Source organism: Myotis myotis, unplaced genomic scaffold (genome assembly GCF_014108235.1).
Source record: "Myotis myotis isolate mMyoMyo1 unplaced genomic scaffold, mMyoMyo1.p scaffold_m19_p_8, whole genome shotgun sequence".
Taxonomy (NCBI): Eukaryota; Metazoa; Chordata; class Mammalia; order Chiroptera; family Vespertilionidae; genus Myotis; species Myotis myotis.
Genome location: NW_023416390.1, coordinates 33915637 through 33936856, shown reverse-complemented (window position 1 = coordinate 33936856; position 21220 = coordinate 33915637). Strand labels below are relative to the sequence as shown.

Below are 21220 nucleotides of genomic sequence, written 5' to 3'. Positions count from 1 at the left end.
GAGGTCTTAACACTCAGCTGATAAAAGATGAAGCCCCCCACCCCCCCCCCCCGCCTCCCCGACCAGACATATGAGCACATTCGGATCTGGACAGTTATCATGTCAGCAAAACCCTGCTGCCACCTGGCTGCTGCTGAAGGGTGGAGGCCCTTCTTACGGGGCCGCCGGGGGCTCTGGATGGAGCTCCCAGGACCCCCAAGAGCACACGTGCCTCCTTAAGCGCTCAGCTCACTGGAGGAAGCATCAGAAAGAAAAAGCAAAGACCAAGTTACCCAGAGAGGAGCAAGTGACCCACGGAGGAACCCTGGGTTGGGAAGTCAAAGGCAGAACCAATCTAACACGGGCGGACCCCACACCTGACACTGTGCAGTGACTGGTTGGGGTGAGGGGTCCCGATGCTCCTCTGGGGAGACAGTCTCAGTTCATCAGCCTCACCCCCTGCACCGCCCCCCGGAATCAGGACGTGAGACCCGTGAAGGACCCTAACCAGACCACCTGCCTCTCTCCATGTCCGCAGCCGGGAAGAGAAACTGGCCAGCCCTCCCATGAGGCTCTTTGGATGACCGTGCACACCTGCGGAGGCAGGTGCCTGCATTTGCACAGGAGTCTTGACGCTCACAGCACAGAAACGAGGCCTGCACTGGGCAGGGGACAGCTCTCTCACGCCCACCCGCTCCTCACTTAGGACGGGTTGGCTGCTCCTGCCTGCGGTGGGGTTTACCTCAAAGAGTGTGGTGTAGGCTCCGGTGTGCCCAGTTCAATGACCTGGGGGAGGACTAGGTCTCCGGGACCAGTTCTGCTGCGGAAGCGAACCCCCAGTGCCTGGGTGCGTATTGGGTTTCTTTGGAGTGATGACAGAAAATACATGCACAAAATGTGGACATTGAAGGAAGCAGATGCAATTCTGAAGCAGCACAGTTCTGTGTATTCAGAAGCAAATTTTATATAATGGTGAGAAAAAGAACTAGCTGTCATTTACTTGTCACCTGATTTAAAGAGAAACAGTTAAATTTTAACTAAACACCTAAGAATGACTTGGTTGCTTCCAAACAAGAAATAATAATAAATGCAATCTCAAAACGAGTAGGCGTCTACAGTGTATGGGTCTAAATTTAATTTTTTCATGGGTGGAGACGTGTCCCTCATCTTACATCCTCAAGGCATCGATAAGGTACCCGTCCCAGGGAACAGCACACCTGGGAAAGGGCCTTCAGGTACCCACCAGTACACACGTCATGCCTACAAGGAACCGAACTAGCCAGTTTTCAAATGTTTCCTTTAGAGACGTTCAGCGGAGGATTACCAGGTTCCTCAGGGTAACGGACACTTTTGCTGTGCCCTTAATTATTTCAATAGCTGAAGTCCTGGCATCTTGGCCCATAATTCACAAGTTCCAGAAAGTAGCAGTCAGAGAGCCCTGCTCCTCATGGAAAACTAGCCTCTGCCGGCAACATTTACATATAAATAGGCACAGTGTGGTCAGGGCGCAGGAGGGGGAAGCGCCATGGAAAACCCTCTCTGGCCCTCGCTATGCCTTGCATTTTTCATGCCCTGGTCTCCTATTACTGTATGGAAGTATAAGCAGGAAGTGAACTGGCAGCCTGGTTTTCTATTAACCTATTGATGAAATAATCAATTTTAATGTGCAGAATGTCATGCCTTTTTCTTCTCCTAAAACAAATGGACTTTTCCTGGCTGATGCCAAGGTCCTGATACGAGCATTCGTCTCCCGGGGCACTGATTGCTCCAAGTCCACTGGGTTAGAAGCTTCAACACGAAAATACAATCGTATGATCATCGATAAAACCTCAGGCTGTGTGCGACGCGGCTGCCCGGATTCACCTCTAAGGGAAACGGAGGCATCGCTCCAAAGGGACTCGGGAGTGCTCAACCTGAGGCTGCTGGCTGGATACGGTCCCGCCTGGCCACCACACACCTGAGCCACGTGCGGGGGTCCCCCTGGCTCTCAGGTCTCTGAAATAGGCAGTGATTCTCGAGGACTTCACGTAGACGAGCTCAAAAAACTACATTTTCTGGGTAATCTTTGTTTTAAGAAATTCTTTTTTTTGGGGGGGAAAAAAAATTACAGGAATATAGTTTCTTCCATTTAAATGTAGGCTGACTTATTTTGACTTTTGTCACTAATATTATTTGTTTTTCACAAAAACTATTATTTTAAAACCAGAATTTCACCTGTTATTGGGCAAAGGCAGCAGAGCCTCTCACCGGCCGTCCAGCCTGAGCGAGAGCGACGTTCTGAAGGAGAAAGGCTGGTGAAAGGCCAGGTCACAGGCCCTCTCTGCACGACGTCGGTGTCTGGTGGACGGAATGAGGAGTGGCGCGATCGCTCACCTCCTCGTAATTGCTCCCAGTCACGGCCTTCTCAGAGGAGACAGGGCGAGGAAAACTCGCAAATCACGGCTGTGCTGAGCAGGAGTTGCTGGAATCACTTAGCGTTAACGTCTCGCAATTATTGCACGTGGCCGAATTTGGTGGAAGCAACAGCTTTTCCTGAGAGCTCATGCGATGATCACGAGTGAATTAAAATTTTATTTTAAAGGAGAATTTCTATTTTGTTTCTCTAAGCAAAATATTGTTTTCCTCCTTACAGCAGGGGAGTGCCTGAGGACTACTCACAGACAGATCTCCAAGACGAGACTCTTCCGACCAGCGCTTAATAAATGGACTAAAAAGAGTCCTTAGTCTGCTGGCACGCTCCAACGAGCAGGGTTTTATTCTCAACTCTTCCTCCCGCGCCGCACCAGGAGACCAGGGCTTACACTAATGTCACCTCTGGTCTCCTTCCGCTGGAGCTCTTTGTTGACTGAGTGTTCCTCAGGTAGCTGGTGAAAAGACAACACAGCCAGGAGGGTGCATGTCCGAACCCTGTGCACCCCACTTATGTCCGAGGGTGAGGGCCAATTGGGCTGGCAAGGTGAGGCTCTGCAGACCCCAGAGTCAATTTTGAGAACAAACAGGGTCTTTTTGGGTGCCACTCACTCCTAACATGTCTCAGAACAAAACAAATACCCCCTCCATCCATTCAAGAGGGTGCACACCTGTGCCTCTCAGAGAAGCGATGTGGTAACCTGGTCAGACAGCACGACCCTGTCCACTTCGGACGTGTGGCTATTTGTTTTAAGGATGCCGTCGGTATAAGGCTGCCTGTGCAGCAGAGAGGAGACCTGTGCTCCTGGGAGCAGTTCACACTGACGCTGGCCCCAGGTCGCCGAATGGGAAACGCCTCCTCCCTCCCCCAGGACAGGCATAGGCAGGAGCAGATTCCGCTGTGGTTTCCCGACTCTTCCAGTTTAGTGCTCCCGTATCGCTGTGATCTTTGTCTGTGGCGATTTCGCTGCGAGGTTAGAGATCGGGGATTTCTTTTGTGCTGGCCTCATGGACGTTCATTTGCTCGACCAGACTGTGTACACATTCTGTTCTCCTCTGCAAAGGCCGTGGCGTTTTTCATAAGACGCAGCCCCGAAGATTCGCACAGGATGTGAACTCGCTGCTTTCGCTGTGAAGGGGCTTCCTAGAGGCGGCCACACAGAGAAGTCGTTGTGTTGAAACATCCATTAAAAGGGCCTTTGAGAGGATTAGACAAAACCCGAGGCCACGCCAATCTAGGACGTGTGTTCAGGAAGCAGCCTAACTTGGTTGTTGGCAGGTTCCAGCAAGACCAGGGTCCTTTTTGCAATTCGGGGCCCAAGAAGGCAGGATGAGTATCTGACGAAGTAAAACTCCGAAATAAGTAATCACCTCTTCATGATAAACTTTTGATTCAGTTTCTAGTAACTCATAATGGCTTCCTTTACAGCAAATACAATTTCCATGTCGGTGGCTTCGTTTAAAGCTCTTGGATTTGCAAACCGCCAGGGCTTCTACAGAGTGGGCTAACGCAGACACTTACAGAAAATGCCATTAACCCTGGGAAACAGTGAAAATAAAAACTAAGTAAAAACTCCAGGATACGCCATAAAACCAGAAGTTCCAATTAGGTAGAGAGCAGTTTTCCTTTCGGCCTGGAAACACACTGGGCGCCGGGCGTGGGTTCAGGTGCACCTAGGTTAATTGGGTATTTCGTCCAGCACCAAGAATGTCCACCTTTCACCAGGGCGAAAAGGAGAGGCGACTGCCGGGGGACATGCCCTTTATGATAAACCTGTCATGTTCTCAGGTGGAGATCAGAAACACATCCCTAAGTCGTGGAAACTTCTCTCCTTGTCTTCACGGAGTAGCTGTTCATTTGGAGAAGGGAGAACTGTTTTTTTTGGGGGGTGGGCTTATTAAGAAGTTGAAATTGGGGCTCATTGGCCTCGGGGTTGATTCTGTTCCGAGTGTAGGATGAGGTTAGAACAGGAACTGGCCATGACGTGGCAGCACCAGAAATACTCTGCTTTCGTGTTTTAGGCCTCACTCCTCAGTGAACACTGTCACATCCCCCTAATCATTGCGTGGTTGTCCTTCAAAATAGAAACAAACGGCAGACCGAATTCTCACTCAGAAAATGCGAGGCTCAGCTGTGTTCTCACTGCAGGCCTGGCACGCGGGCGCGCCCCCACCGCCACCACAGGATCCCGAGACAGGAATGAGTGATAATGGGAAACATTCGTCTCTTCTTCTTTTTTCTTTCTTCTCTTATGTCTTCTCAATTTCCTCCAATAGAGTATATTGCAGGCTTTTGTAGGATTTTTTTTTTAAAAAACAAAATCTTTCTCGACAATTTCAGGAAAAAAATAGGTTTTTAATAAAACTTCAAATTGTGCTATCATATTTCAAAGGCGATGGCCAGTTAAGGCAACTAATCAAAGGCACAATTACTCTGCGACGGCCGCTCGCGCTCCGTGCAGGGCTGTAATTGAGGGGCTGTGATCACTGGACCACCAGCCGCAGCCACGCAGACAGTGCGTTTCATCTGCCCTCCCTGTGGCTGACTTCCTCTCACCGCCCCGCGAAATGACACATTTCAGGGTTAGTCAGTCAATCACGTCCCCTTTCCCTCTGGCCATCTGAATCTGAGAAGACTACCGAAAACATCTTCCAGAAAGTACTTTTTAACCTTTTGCATTTAGGGAGGACTTGACCGGAAATTCCCAGTAGCATTCGGATCTGTGGCTTGAGGAACCACAGAACAATGAGATCCACGGCATTTATGTAGCTGGACAAAGATCAGAGTGGGAGAGCAACAGAATTCTAAATGTTTGATTCTTCTTGCTGTAATGGGAATGCAGTCCTTTAAACGCTAACAGATTTCTCCCCACAAAACTGCTTGGGCTATAATGGGCCAACTTTTCAGCACGTTCCCTGGTTATCGCCAATGAGCAGACAAGGTCATTGCTATCCTAGGAGGGACTAGAAACATGGTGCAAGAGTGGACACAACAAAATAGTAACAACCATCTCATTTCTTTAATTTAAAAATAATTTAGATATGCCAATGTTATTCCGCTTCAAGCCAGAACACTTTGGAAGACTATTTTAATATTTCTGCAAAAGCAAAGTTCATTTCATATTAGTTCAGTATTAAAAATAAACCATGACCAATCTAGCCGATTTAAAGCTAGTACCCACATACACACATAATTCTCACACTTACAGGGACAGCTCTGACAGAGACCTGGACTACTTTTGAATGTAAGGGGTTATGTTACCACAATTTGCAAAATTGCCCCTTTGAACAGTTGCATTGTGGAGTTAGCATAACATACTTGTAGCCATTCCTTACTATTAAACATTTAGTTATTTCCAATTTTATGCAATTAAAATACTATATTCTTTTTAGCTTAATGTAGCAATTGGTGGTTACATACATAAAGTATCTATAGATATGTATATACACATTTGTATATATACACACGTTTCTCTTCTTTGCTATGTCTGCAGAGGGGGCCAGGAAGTGATGACACCCCAGGAGCAATGAGCACGCCCAGCCCCCGCATCTTGGTTTCTAATACCACCGCTGCGTGAAAGGAACCGGGCTCCTTGGAGAAACGGCTGATTCTAGGACTGGGGCAGGAAACATGCAAGATGATCCTGGAGCTTCGTGTAGGTCCAGAAAGCAAGGGTGAGCTCACACACACAGAGGCAAACACTACAGTGATGGGGGTGCGACAAAAAGGCACAGGAGCCAACTGAAAGAGCCCCCAATGGCCGAAGCTGGAACAACTGGGCAAGAAAAGAAACACAAAATAAATATCCAGGAGTCCATACTGATATAAATGAATGAATGAATCAAGTCATAAATGGGGAGAAGAGATCAATCTTCCTGGCAGAAGAATTTCAAATTTATGTAGGCAGCTCACCCTAAAGGAGGGGGCGTAACTCCCCACTCCTTACCTACGCACCATGCATAGAGGCCCCCTCCCAAAGAGGGCACGCTGAAGGGGGAAAGGGGAGGAGAGGGAGGAGACACCTGATAACACAGCCTCAAACCAGGTGACCAAGGTCAACACTGACAGGCCTAAGTCATGCTTATAGTGTGTACCGTTTACACGAGGTGATGAGATGGCCCTTTATCTCTGTGGCCTTCCTCTCAGCAACCCAAGGTTCCAGAGTGATCCCGAGAAAAGCAAATTCCAAGAGAGGAGCACCATACAGTAGAGCTGACCAGAACTCAGAACTGTCCAGGTCATCGAAAACAAAGTCTGAAGAACTGTCCCAGCCAAGGGAGCCTAAGGAGACATGACGCTGGAATGTCAGGTGGCCTCCAGAGTGGGTCCTGGAGAAGCGGGAGGACATTAGGGAAAAACGAAGGAAATCCAAACGGAGTAGACTTTAGTTAATGTGGGTGTGCCGATGTTAGCTGATTAATTGTGAGAAACAGGCCACACTGAGAAAAGATGTAAACCACAGAGGAACTGTGCACGTGCACGTGTGTGCATGTGAGGAGCATATGGGGGCTGCCTGTACTATCTCCTCAATTTCTTTTATGTTTTAAACTTTTCTAGAAAATAAAACCTATTAAAATACTATTATAGGCATCTTTGGGCAGGAATCTAAGTTTTTTTCTCCCCATCATTTTAATTGTTTTCTTAGAATGAAATGTCAGGAGTAACACTCTGCCAAAAAAAGGAGTATTCCGCAGCTTGGAATAGATGCAGCAAGAACTACCATCTCATCACAATATACCACTCATGCTACTAATCATTAAGTCAACTTTTACAAATTAAAGATACTCTGAAATCTCAGAGGGGCATAAACAGTATGGGTCCCATGTGCTACCGAAATTCTCAACCTCAAAGCTAACCTCACTGGCAGTGAGGTTATGTAATTTATGATTGTGAACAGAGTATGTTTGCTAACTAATGTTCTTCAGTGGCAGTACTTTCCCCTTGGCAGCTCTTCAAGCTAGCGCACTGTCTCCTTGTGTTTTATCTGGAATCATTGAACTTGAAATTGTTTTTCCTTTAGTGGATTACAGTGTATATATTTGACCAAAATGTACCATGTTTGAGCAATATTCCAGCTAATTGCCAGTATTAGCTTTTAATCACCAGAAAATGAGCTTTGATCTATTGAGAAAAAGTTGTTGGCACTCATGTTGAGTTTAGATCTCAGCTTCTAATCAGCACAATAGAACCATCTTTTCAATAAAAGTGACAGAGTTTAATAAAAAGAAAGAAAGTCATGCAAAGCTGGCTTCGTGATTCACTGAGATGCACCTGCAGTGATTTATCAACTCTAGGAAAATCTGAACTCAGGAGCGACTTCAAGGCACTCAAGTGCCTTAATCAAGAGACAGAATTAGCAGCGCTTCTTAAACAGAAAGGACCAGCAATATGGTTGTACACAAAAAAATCCAAGTTTGCAATCACAGGTGCATCCAGAACACATTGTCCCAAATAGATATACTTCACTTGGGCATAAGGCATGAGGTGCCCATTGACTATTCTCATCAAAGCCCATCATATATAATCCCCCAAATACATGGCAAGAGAAAGAAATATTACAATGACTTACTCCACAGATGTAGTGAGTTCACAGCCTGGTGGTTCTGAGGTTTTCAATCACCAGTTTCGTGAATGAATACGGACTATGTATTATGTGCGCCTTATTTGGGGGTTTTCTTTTATTTATTTCTTTTCTAATTGTCGGGGGTAGGGAAGTTCTTTTACAGAGTGTGCGGGATGTCCCCCTTCACGGGCACCTGGCTGCAGGGTGGGCATCGGGTTCTGGTGGGTTGATGACTGAATTTGACCATTTGGTCAGTGTCTACCACACCGTCCTCCCAGCAGTCCCTGGTGCAAGGTGAGATAAAGGACAGGCAGAAGCCTAGAGGAGAGTGAGGGGTGGGGAGAGCTGGTGCTTGGGCATCAACGTTGCCCACCTGGCAGCTGCACAGGTGGCCTTGGGGGGCCGCGGGGCTCTGTGCTGTGGCCCCCTTGCCTGCCCACGAGGGTCACCTTAGCAGGGATCAGCACGTGAGACGCCACTAACCACACACTGTGCAGGATCCTGACACAGATGCCACATCACCAGGGAGACCACAGTCACCACGGAGACCGCAGTCCCAGATACAGGGGAAAAATACAGAAGATTGATCTGAAGACAGCATGGAGATATTTTTGAAGGCAGTAGAAATACCATTCAGAACTATTTCGAGAATGGTAATATTTTAAAAGGTCTTCATTAGAGGCAACACGTGCATCTATTTGCACCCATGCATGCCCCTCCCCGACAAAATAATCACACAGGGTCTCCATGATATACAAGCAAACTCAGTGACATTTGCCTCTCCTACTTGTAGCTAGTGGCAGAATCATGTTTTATGATAAACTAAACTTGGGCAAAAAAGTTTTTAAAAAATGGCAAGATCAATCTCTCTCAGTGGGTCCTAATTTAAAAAAGCCTGCAGGCCCTTCTGATGACCATGACTCAGCAACATTCTAAAGTGCCTCTGCTTCCCGTTAGTCATGGTATCAGCATACACTCACCTCTGTCTACACAGACGACCCCGGGACCAGGCCCTTTGTGTCTCCAGAGGCTGGTTACCCAGAGGCTGGGAGGGGTGGCTCTGCCCTTTCCTTCCTCCAGATCAACTGGGCTTTATGGCTCCAGCGCAGGCGCATGTTTACGTCACCAACTTGGGTGCAAGTAGGACCAACACTACTTCTTTAATCAAGATAGTTGGCATTGACATTAAAGGATACAGATCTTACCCTGGCTGGTAGTTCAGTGGTTAGAGCATCGGCTCTGGCACCAAAGGGTCTTAGGTTTGATTCCCTATCAAGGGCACCTACCTCAGTTGCAGGTTCAATCCCTGGCCCGGTTCAGGGGCATGTGCAGGAGGCAACCAGCTGATGTGTCTCTCATATTGATGTTTCTCTCTCACTCTTCATTCCTCTCTCTCTAAAAATCAATTTAAAAAAACAAAGAAAATAGATGAGTAGATAAAAAAAGCTATGGTACATATATACAATAGAATATTACTTGGCCATGAAAAAGAATGAAATCCTACCATTTGCAACAGCATGGATGAACCTAGAAGGTATTATGCTAAGTGAAATAAGTCAGTTAGAGAAAGACAAATACCATATGATTTCACTTATATGTGAAACCTAAAGAATAAAATAAATAAAACAGAAACAGACTCATAGATACAGGTAACAGATTGAGGGTTGTCAGAGGGAGGGGAACTCGGGGACTGGAAGAAAAAGGTGAAGGAATTGAGAGTTACAGAGAGGTAGTTATAATATAGCCATGGGGATGTAAAGGACCACATAGGGAATATAGTCAATAATATTGTAATAACTATGTGTATGGTACCAGGTGGGTTCTAGACTTATCAGGGGGGATCATAAATTATATGTGTCTAACCACTACACTGTACACCTAAAACTAACATAAAATAATACCGAATTAAAGAATAAAAAATAAATGAAAGGGCAAATTTACTTTAAACATTAGTAAATGGCCCAGTGAGAGGTAAAAGAAAAAAAAAGGCCACCCAATCTCACAACTGCTGCAGAAATGAACTGTGTCACGGTGTGACTTAAAAAAAATTAGAAGATGCACATCAGACACTCTCTCATCTGTCCAGCAGCAGTGACCAGTGCCCCTTCTGGACAGGTGCGTGCTGAAGGCGTGTGCACCTCAGTGCAGGTGCGGGGCGCCCCACCCGCAGCAGCCCTCACCAGGACGCGGGGTGAATAAAGGACGGCTGCTCCTAATCGTTTATTGAATAATGAAACTGACACAACTGATAAAAGGTTTCAATCTTTAGAAAAATGATTGATCGTTTTTCGGTTTATTGGCACTGCCATCTGTGTGACAAACGGCTGGAAGGCCCCCGTTAATCTCCGCACACCTGTGAGCCTGTGGCAGCCCGGCGCACGCACCCGGGTAATCAGGACAGCTAATAACACCGCACCGGCCGAGCCGGGAAACTCCGGTGTTTCATCACGGCTGATCTCCAAATCAATTTGCACAATGGATTTTTTTTGGCGATGGGCGAGGCAGAGAAGAGACAGAGAATAAAAGAAGCCCAACAACAACAAAGACAGATAAGGCCCAGCTGGCGGGAGCAAGGTCCCCACACAGAGAAATGGAATCAAAGCGCAAATGACTTCCAAGGGGCTTGGGACAGCTTGGAGTTTTCTGGATTTCAAATCTGGTCTGTTGCATCAAACTGGCCCATCAAGGTTGTTTGTCATCCGGCAGCGCAGGGCTGCTGTGCGCAGGGACTGCCTGCCTGCCTCCTGATGGAGTGTGTAGGTTTCCTCATAGATCCCAACCCCCTTTTTCCAATGGGAGGGTCCTAGGTAGTGTGGCTTAAAGTAAACTAAAGGTTTTATTTGTAAACAACACAGGTATCTCTATGGTGCTGGATGGTGACTCTTATTTTAGTTTTGGTAAAAATTCAATCAGTTCAACATGCTTTCTCCCCGAGAAATTCACGTAACATAGAAACCATCTGGGACAAGCCAGGATTACATAAGATAAGGCAGACAGACGGCAATTAGTCTATAGTTCAGCAGAGAGTAAATAATAACTATTAGCTATGATGATGAAGAAGAAGATCTATTTCTCAACTTTCAGAGCAGAAAGGAACAAGCCTTTATATAATTGTCATATCAATAGGTACTAGGTGTACCGGTTAATAATGTGGATTTTTTTCAATAGATGGAGTTACACGTATGTTGATATATATGCGATTTGATGGTGTGTGCTATTTTGTTGTATTGGCAGAAAGCTTCAAAACTTCATATGTCAAATCTGCTGAAGGTGTTAACATCATAGATATTTTTATGCTTAAAAATGTCGAGTTTCGTGCCAAAAAAGAGCATTTGTGGGAAGTTTTAATTCATTACTTTATTTTTGAAGGGAAGTGCTGCTGAAAGTTATTGTATACTTCGGGAAGTTTATGGTGAACATGCTCCACCTCAAGATACTTGTGAATGCTGGTTTAAATGCTTTAAAAGTGATGATTTCAATGTGAAAGACAAAGATCGTCCAGATCAACCGAAAAAGTTTGAAGACCAACAATTACAAGCATTATTGGATGGAGATGTGTGTCAAACTAAAAACAACTTACAGAAAGATTAAACATTGCTCAGCAAACAATTTCCGATCGTTTACAAGCAATGGGAAAGATTTTAAAGGAAGGAAAATGGGTGCCACATCAACTGAAAAAAAGACAAATGGAAAACCAAAAAGTCATCAGTAAAGTGTTGCTTCAATGGCACGAAAAAAAGTCTTTTTTGCATCAAATTGTGACTGGCGACGAAAAGTGGATTTATTTTGAGAATCCCAAACACACAAAATCATGAGTTGATCCAGGTCAACCATCAACATCGACTGCAAGGCCAAATCACTTCGGAAAGAAGACAATGCTCCGCGTTTGGTGGGATCAGGAAGGTGCGGTGTATTATGAGCTTCTAAAGCCAGGTGGAACCTTTAATACTGATCGCTACCGACAACAAATAATCAACTTGAACCATGCTTTGATCGTGAAATGACCAGAATATGCCAGAAGACACGGCAAAGTAACTTTGCTTCATGATAACGCACCACCACACACTTCAAAACCAGTTAACGACATGTTAAGAGATCTTGCCTGGGAAGTATGAACCCACCCACTGTATTCACCAGACCTTGCTCCTTCAGATTACCACTTATTCTGATGGATGGCACACGCCTTTCTGAGCAACACTTCAAAACATACAAAGAAGTGGAAAATTGGGTCTCTGAATGATTTGCCTCAAAACAAGAAAAGTTCTATTGGGACAGTATTCACAAATTACCTGAAAGATGGGGGAAATGTGTAGCTAGCGACGGACATTACTTTGAATAAAGTAATTACTTTTGATGTTTCTCTTGAAATTATCGTGTTTTCTTTGACTACAAAGTGTGCATTATTAACCGGTACACCTGGTAAATTCAAGTTAGACATAAGCACAGGCAGTAAAAGATTTCAGTTATATGAAAAGAAATGAGTTTGAGGTGCACTTTATAAACTACATTCTCTCCATTGACAATTATTATAGCTCTAGTGGCCCGGTGCACGAAATTCGTGCACATTAAAAGGGAATTAGAGGAAATATTTTAATATTGCTATTTGCCCTTTCTCTATAATAGAAGTGTCAGAGATGACAAAAAATTAGTAAAATGTATATGAAAATCTCTCTCCTGTCAGAGTCTGGGGTGTGCCGTGGGACCCAGAGTCAAGTCCCTGCCCACCCACGTGGGCCTCAAAATCGTGTGAGACCCAGACCCGGCTGGCCCCACTCTCGTCAAGCCCCGCAGAGCGGGGGTCACAGCCTCAGGTCCCTCATCAAGCCCGCCAGGTGGGGAGCGCAGCCTCAGGTCCCCCGGCGTGAGGGTGTGAGGGCGCGATGACTATTTGCGTATTAGCTCTTTATTATATAGGATGAAGAGTTGGGTAACACACCTAAAGAGAACCAACTTTCAGGACTGGGTAAATACAGGCACAGAGGAAATGCCACATACAGTGGCTTCAAACAAAGACTGTAGGGGTGCTCCAAGATCACGAAGTGTGTTGAAATAGAAAACGTAGCCACGTGGTTAAAAAGGACGCGTGCATACCGGAAGGAAGTGCGTTCCAGGACTTCAGGTGACACAAGGGGCCTCGAGTTCCAGGGGAACGCACATCCGGCTTAGCCACGGGGAAGGGTCTGCGCAGGAGCCGTCGGGAGTGAGCCGCAAGGGCCCTCATGACCTCCCAAAGCTGGACACACACCCAGGACACACATGCCTCTCGGGGCGTTCCGGTTTCCATGTGAGTGACACACTACTTGCTCCCCGAGTTGTTCTCAAATTGGGAGGGAGGAGGTGGCAGGGCTGTGGGTGTGTGGGAAAGCAAAGGAAGCAGCCAGCGCCCTCTCTGCCACCACTGCCCGGAACGGGTTCCAGAACAGAACACTGTCCCGAGGTCAGCGCCAGAGTCCAGAAGGGCCCGGGCAGAGGGCGCAGCCATGGGTATTTGTGTCTCTGAGTTTAAACAAATCAAACAAGGTTACTTATTTATTTTTTCACTTGTTTTAAACCAGCAGTTCTCAACCTGTGGGTCGCAACCTCTTTTTTTGGTCGAATGACCCTTTCACAGGGGTCGCCTAAGGCCATCCTGCATATCAGATATTTACATTACGATTCATAACAGTAGCAACATTACAGTTATGAAGTAGCAACGAAAAAAATTTTATGGTTGGGTCACAACATGAGGAACTGTACTTAAAGGGCCAGAAGGTTGAGAACCACTGTTTTAAACAGAAGGCTTCTCAGAACCTTCGATTTGCTGGTGGACAGATGATGTGACTCTCCTACCCTTCCCTTTCAGAGCAGCGTGCTGCATTCCTGTTCCACAGCACAGGCTGTGGGAGACGCTGTTGATGTCACACGAAGCCACGCTGTGCAAAACAGATCCACCGGTACCTTCAGTGGGCCCGCGGAGGCACTCTTCGTCCTCTCCCTGGCGACCCCGCCTTCGTCAGGTGCTTGTCACAGGCACGCACAGTGCTGGGCTTGTGCGACGTGTAAGTATGTGTCTCCTGCCTTCCCGGCTTTCAGTCAGTTGAAGGGACAGGACTAATCCATGTGAAATGTTTCAGTTGTACCTCACATAACACAAGCTGCCCCTGGGCCAAACGCAATTATTGATAAAGACGTCTAGACCATGATCACTGTGTCTCCGTACCCCCTGCACACACCCCGCCCCCTAAGGAGCAGGCTTTTTAGTGGCACAAGTATAAACTGGGAATTCTGTGCAGCCTGCCGTGGCCACGGAGGGTAGGAACTCTTTGTCCAAGTCATTTGGGCCCTCCCTATGAGACTCTATGCCCTACACTAGAGGGTGTTCTGCTTTAAGGATAACCTTTACTATCACTTTTCCAAGAAACGCTGATATTCATGGTGGTCATGACTGCAGATTTTTCAGTGACTGCGCCTAGATGGGCTCTCCAGTCTCCGTGGGGGCAGGAGGGACGGTGCGGTGCATGAGTAACCATGGAAACTGACCGCCAAGGGGCTGAGAAGGGTTTGAGGGAGAGACCCTGCAGCAACGCACCACTTCTGCGTGGAAACAGCTTTCCTCCAGCCCGAAGTGCAGTAGGGTGGCCACTCTCCCTGATGCACCTATGCCCATCGCCCATGGTGGGCAGGACGCTAGGGGCTGGGGTGGTGTGGGCGAGTTGACAAATCAGCTTAACAATGCTGGCGCTAGTTAGTGGATAACCTCCGACAGTTACGGTCTACACCAGGGGTGGGCAAACTTTTTGACTCGAGGGCCACAATGGGTTCTTAAACTGGACCGGAGGGCCGGAACAAAAGCATGGATGGAGTGTTTGTGTGAACTAATATAAATTCAAAGTAAACATCATTACATAAAAGGGTACGGTCTTTTTTTTTAGTTTTATTCATTTCAAACGGGCCGGATCCGGCCCGCGGGCCGTAGTTTGCCCAAGGCTAGTCTACACCATCTGAAAAGCGCAATTTAACAAGTGATCGCAGAAGCCAGGACACAGTACCACCGAGCCTCTTGGGTGAACCAATGTAACCTGCAAATACGCTGCCTGTGATTGGCTCCAATAGTATTTTGGTAGACACAAACTGAATCCCAAGGAGGCCTCAGGCAGCATCTGCCCTGCCCACTTGAAATGGACGAGCTCACTGGATCCTGACAACTGTCCTAGAGGACAGACAGCAAGATCGGCCCATTTTACAGCTCAGAGCACCGAGGCAGGACAAGATAAGGAACTTGCACAGGTCATCCCACCACTAAGAGGTGGAGTTGGAGTCCAAACCCAGGCGTGGCTCCCAGCCCTGTTCCTAACCACCCCAGGCCTGCCTGGTGTCATTATTGCCACCCTCAACGCATTTCCCACCCACAGCCACCTGCCTGTCTGGACTTGGAGTGAGCAGATTCACTAGAACTGAAATAGAATGAAAATCTGGACACGTGCAATGCTGGCTGCTTCACTTTCATGGGCGGCGAGATTCTACGCATTTTTTTTAAAGTTTCAATCTGTGGAGAATCTTCACTTTTTTTTTTCTGCCTGACTCACAATTCAAAAAGATATTACAGAAGACAATCAGAAGTACAAGGAACATTTTCCAACGTCGGAGCAATGAGTAGAAATAAAACCCTAACAAGAAATACTTCAGTCAGAGGGAAATGTCTTCTTCTTCATTAGAATAAGGGATTGCAGGGTGAAATGCCTTAATTACCCACGAAGCGATAACCCCGTGTGATTGCCTTCATTCTGAGAGCCCGGCAAGGGGAATGCTGAATCAAACGCTCTCGAATTCTTCCAATTGTCGGGAAACTTCTGATGCCATTCCTGGCCGCTGAGAATAACCCTATGCAGAATGAAATTATTGAAAAACTTTCCTGTATTTCATCTTCTTCATTTTAAACGGTTAGAGTAATATGCATAAAAATAGACCCATTGTTCTTGAGCATTCCTCGGTACTTGGCGGTTCTCTGAGCCACTTTTAAAAACGGTGCAACGTTCCGATTCATTGTGCTGGCTGCAAAGGATAAATCCTGGAAGAATCGGAACATAATTGCATGTGGGGAACAAGCTAGAAGATATTGAAATATCTGTATACCAACGTGTCTACTAAATGAAAAAAAAAGGAGACAGAAGAAATGTATGACAATTCTTTAAAAATAAAATAAAGCCTGACACATTACACATTTAGTCACCATTAGTGACAAATTCCCCATCATGCAGCAGTATTTTGGGTCCGAGTGCTGACTAGGGTGCTGCGACTCTACACTGAGCGCTGGGGGCTGTGCGACACCGGGACCTGAGGTGGGACACGGTGACTGTGTTGGCTCTCGGGTGGGGGCACTGACAGTGTCCTCGGAGGCTAAGGCACACGGGAAACGTGGCTTCCACTCGGTTACGTGTCTCTCCCACGGCGCTTGCCTATCCTGTTGGGAGGAAGCCTGGGCACGGGGAGCGGCCGTGTGCCATGTGTGGCTGACGGCTGTAGCTAAGGGCCCAAGAGATGCACCGATTCCCAGACATGTGAATGGCAGTCATCCAGGTGCCTCCCGACTTACGCCTTCTGGGTGAGGCCCCAGACACTGGAGCAGGGACAGGCCTCCCAGGCTGCACCCTGTCTGCCCTGAGCCTTGGGGGCCGGGAGGCAGCTCCCTGGGGCCTCGGCTGCCGAGCGCAGACACTACGCCTGCGGGTCTGTGACCGGACACAGGGCAGAGCCGGGCAGGCGGAGGGACGGGCACTTTTCCAGGGGCACGAGAGGTGTTGAAAACAGCAGCTACTCAACTACTAACTGGTTGCTCAGTTAGCTAAACAGGCCGCAATATTTGAGCTCTTATATGTTTGAAATTTGATCTACTCCAATAATATAAGTAGAAAAAATACACAAACATTGTAAGAGACAGGGCTTCTAACAGTGGCGCAAGTGAGACACTACCATGAGGCAACATCACAGGAATATCTTCTGGGGCAGTCAGGTCCCGGTGTGTAAGCCACATTCTGGGGAGTTTAGCCTTGGGGACATGCGTCCCTTCCACCGTCACAAACCACTGGCTCTTGGCGCCCAGGATCCCCAGGTGAGTTGGATCCAAACCTCGGCTTTAAATGAGTACTTAAATTTGGGTGCTGGCGTCTCTCTCATTCTGTTCCAGGCCAGGGAACCACGTGGCACCCCCTTGTCTGCTGTGTCCGCACCAGCGGGCAGCTGACCTGACCTCTGCACTCTTCCAGGCCCACATGCAGCGTCTCCAGGCCTCCTTCCCTGTCATGCCAGCCTCCTCATCCTCAGTCTTTTCTCCACCACACGTGAGGCTGGCACACCCTTACTCTCCTGTCATTCCCCCCACCCCCCAGCTTCTCTCACATCTCCCACAGCCCATAGCTTCTCAGAGTCCACGTCCTCATGTCCACACAGGGGCCTTCTGATCCCCTCATTGCCAAACACAGGACCTGCCCTGAGGCCCATGCCCCAGGCACGTGCTCCTTCCGCTGGCTCAGTCTCCCGTCAGCCCACCTCTCCCCTGAGCAGGTCACCACCAAGCCTCAAACCATCCAATGCCATCACCTGGTCTCCTGGGTCCCGCCCATGCACCAGCTGAGGTGTGGCTTCAGGATTTGGGATTTCCTTCAGGACACCCTGCCCTTACAAAGTACCTGGAAGGCCACCCCCCACCCGCCACCCCCTGGGCTGCCTCCAGCTCATTTCTGCATCTCAGAAGCACATAACAGTGTCCACCAGGTAGCGAAAGACCAGTAAGTTATTAATGTGAATGGAAGCTGCGTAGATTCCCAGGGGAGGAGGCGGCCCTGGAGGTAACTGGTGTTAATTAAGATCCGGTGTGTGCCTGGAGGTCCGTGTTTACACTAATGATGCTAACCCCAGGGCTGTCCTTGAAGGGTATCAGAGAGGAGGCCTCAGGGGCGGTAGCTCTGAATAACAGAAAAACCAAGAAACTCTACAACTGCAGAGGGAAGTGAGACCAGCCATCTGTGTCCCCCGAAGACCTAACTCCAAATTTGTAACAAATAAAGGCAAAGATGCAGGGGAATTGGGGGATCCCCACTGCCTCGCCCAAAGGACCCTTCCACAAAATTATGCGACCAGTACCAGGTGGTAGAAGTCATCTCTTGGACAATCCTCTGAAGATGAGAATTAGGGCGGTGACAGTGACACCCGACCTGGGAAATAGGCGTGGACCACGGCGATAAACAAGAGGCAAATGAAGGGAAATGGACGCTAAGACGCTCATTCTGAAATGAAACGTAAAAAGCTAATCTTGGCCAGAGTGAAGTCGGCAGAAAAAAGGAATTATCATCTCTGTCCTTACGATCCCATTTCCCACTAGGCCACTCATTACTGGGAAGTTACAGAAAAAAATGCCAGCGTTTCCGAGACGATGGGAAAGCCTAGCTCTGCAGAGAAACTGAATCAGCGAGCAATGCCCGCCCACCGGCTCGGCCCGGGGCCTGCCACTCAGGACAGAGCTCTGGTCTCCAGAGAACACGGACCTCAGCTGTAGCAAGTTCCTGACCAGGAGCAGGTGGCGATGCCGCTACGCGGAGTTTCAGGCAGCGTGCGCTGATTCACCAGGGCAAGGATGGACCCCTTCGCCACTCACATACCGATAAAGGAAGCTTTAATGGAAAATATTAGAATTTTTCAAAAGAACAATGGAAAACAATTACAAACATGTTAACATCCTCTATTTTTATAATTAAGAGGGAGCCAAGTAGTTGATTCACTCAATTGCAGGAGCCTCTTCAATCCCACATTATGGATGAAGGAAAAAGGAATCAGGCGGCATTGTAAGAAAAGAGGGAGTTTGCGGTTCTGCAAAAAGCTAAACATACTCCTGGGCATATACTGCACAGCATGGTAAACAGAGCTCAGGCAGGTAGCTGCACGCCTATGTTCAATGACCCAAGAGCCCAAAAGGTGGAAACAACTCAGGTGTCTGTCAACAGGTAAACATACAAAATGTGTCTATCCATACCTGGGATATTACTCATCCCCAAGAAGGACTACAGCACAGACGAACCTGACAACGCAGCACTCAGTGAAACGCCACGCACACAGGACAGATATTCTATGATCCATTTACATGAGACACCCAGGACAGGTCAATCCACAGAGAGAGCAGGTGAGAGGTCCCTGCGGCTGGGAGTGGGGCAGGGAGACACTGCCTGATGGGCACAGAGTTCCTGTTTGGGGTGATGAAGAAAGAAGGTTTAGAAAGAGCTAGTGGTGATGGCTGCACAACTCTGTGATTGTTGTTAATGTCACTGGAGCATACAACTTAAAAATGGCACATTTTGTGATATATTTTGCCACAATAAAATTCAAAAATCAGAAACTAAGGGAGAAAAAGATGCAGATTAAGGTGTGGATGGGAAAAAAGGGAAAGAGGAAGTAGGAGAGAAGAGAAAAAGAAGTCTAGGATGGAGGAAGAAGGAGAAAGTGGAACGACACAGGGGAAAGAAGAATGAGGGATCTGAGGAAGGGGAGGATGCAGAGAAGAGCTGGAAGCCAGGGGCGGGCCCCAGGAAGGGCCAGGTGCGCACCTGCCATCGCCTGCCCATAGCCTGCACACCCCCTGCCCAGGTGGGCGTCTGAGTCCTGTTCCCCCCAGCAGCTCGAGTCCTCCTGCGACACCTGAGACCCTGCTGCAGCCTGCACCTGGTCCACCCCCACCTCTCCCGGGTCACCACATGCTCAAGAATCCCGGAGCCCCACGTCTCCTGAGGGCTGGTTTCCTCTCCCAGGTCCCTCCCATAACGACCACCTGCAGCCACCTTGCGTCGCGAGCACCTTTCAGACCGGAGCGCTGGTAGAATGTTCCATTGTCTCCACACCATGTGCCAACCTGGACAGTGTGAAGGGCTAATACGAAATACTTTTTGGTCTGGGGAAAAAGTTACCCCAAGAACTAGACTTGGCCTGTAAATGGATGGCTTGCAAATTCTGTCTTCGAATTCTCCAAGCAAAAAAACTTGGGGGAAAAAATAACTCTCCTATGTGAACGAAGCTCATTGGTTGTGATAGGAAATAGAAGGTAACAAGTCATTGGTGATAGCAACCTGTTAATTTGCATATGTCCAAGAGGGAAGCAGACCACTGGCCCAGGGTTGGCTTCTGGCACCACTGCTGGCACGGCGGTGTGGGCGTGGAGATGGCGCCGGGCTGGCTCGGGTCTTCCCGCCACATGTGCACGTGGGCGGGTGTTTCTGTGCAGCCCAAACGGAAACAGGGCCAAACCATGTCTACATCCCCCACCCCTCTGTCTGCTAGAACAAGGAGGGAAGTTGCCTCAAAATGCCAACCACAAGTGGTGGCTCCCACCAACCAGACCCACCAACAAGCTTACTGCAGACAGATGAACTTCTCCCTCCTTCTCGGGGTGAGGAATAAACTAATGTTTGAGGGAGAAAAAAAGAGAAATCAAGAAAGTACTTGCTGATCTTAATCTATTTGCATTAATTAATTGGCCTGTTCAGAGTAATTACACTTTAATTACAAGAGTATTCTGCGTTCACTAATGAAATCATGTCTTCAAGTTTACTGACTTCAAATGTGAGTGCCCCGTTCACCTGTTCAGGTAGAACTGCCAGGCTGTAACAGAGCACCACATGAAAGCCAGCTTTTTACAATTCCGGCCTTTCCAACGTGAATCACCGGCTAATTGTGGATTTGATATTTTCCAATTGTAAAAGCACATCTTGTCGACCTACTGAAACATAGCCACAGGTAAAATGACAAGTTTTTAATGGCTTGAATGTTAACTTATTGAAATTAAGAAATAGCCTTTTGACAGCTATTATAAAATCCTTTATTTTACTTGAATCTAATCCTCAGGAAAAGTCCTAGAGAAGCCAAGGTTTGGAGTGAGGGGAGATCAATAAAAAGACACACTGAGCCTTCCGAAGAGAGGGCTGGGGACAGTCACTGTGAAAACAACTCTGACGGTTACAAGAGGACACAGAAGGATTTAATCAGTGGCGATACGTAGCAAGGAGTCAATAATTGGTTGAAGTGATTATTGCTAATAGATGGTCAATTTTGATTTCCTGCTTTGTCATTGATTTCCTCTTTTTTTAAAAAAATATATTTTATTGATTTTTTACAGAGAGGAAGGGAGAGGAGAGGGATAGAGAGTTAGAAACATCGATGAGAGAGAAACACCGATCAGCTGCCTCCTGCACACCCCCTACTGGGGATGTGCCCGCAACCAAGGTACATGCCCCTGACCAGAATCGAAC

The 21220-nt window shown here is 47.6% G+C and overlaps 1 protein-coding gene across 8 annotated transcripts in view; it reads right to left on the bottom strand.

Annotated features, from left to right (window-relative positions):
• The window catches only part of AGAP1 (ArfGAP with GTPase domain, ankyrin repeat and PH domain 1), a 413197-nt gene that overhangs the window by 66376 nt on the left and 325601 nt on the right, over nucleotides 1–21220 (bottom strand). The gene's annotated exons all lie outside the window — the stretch shown is intronic.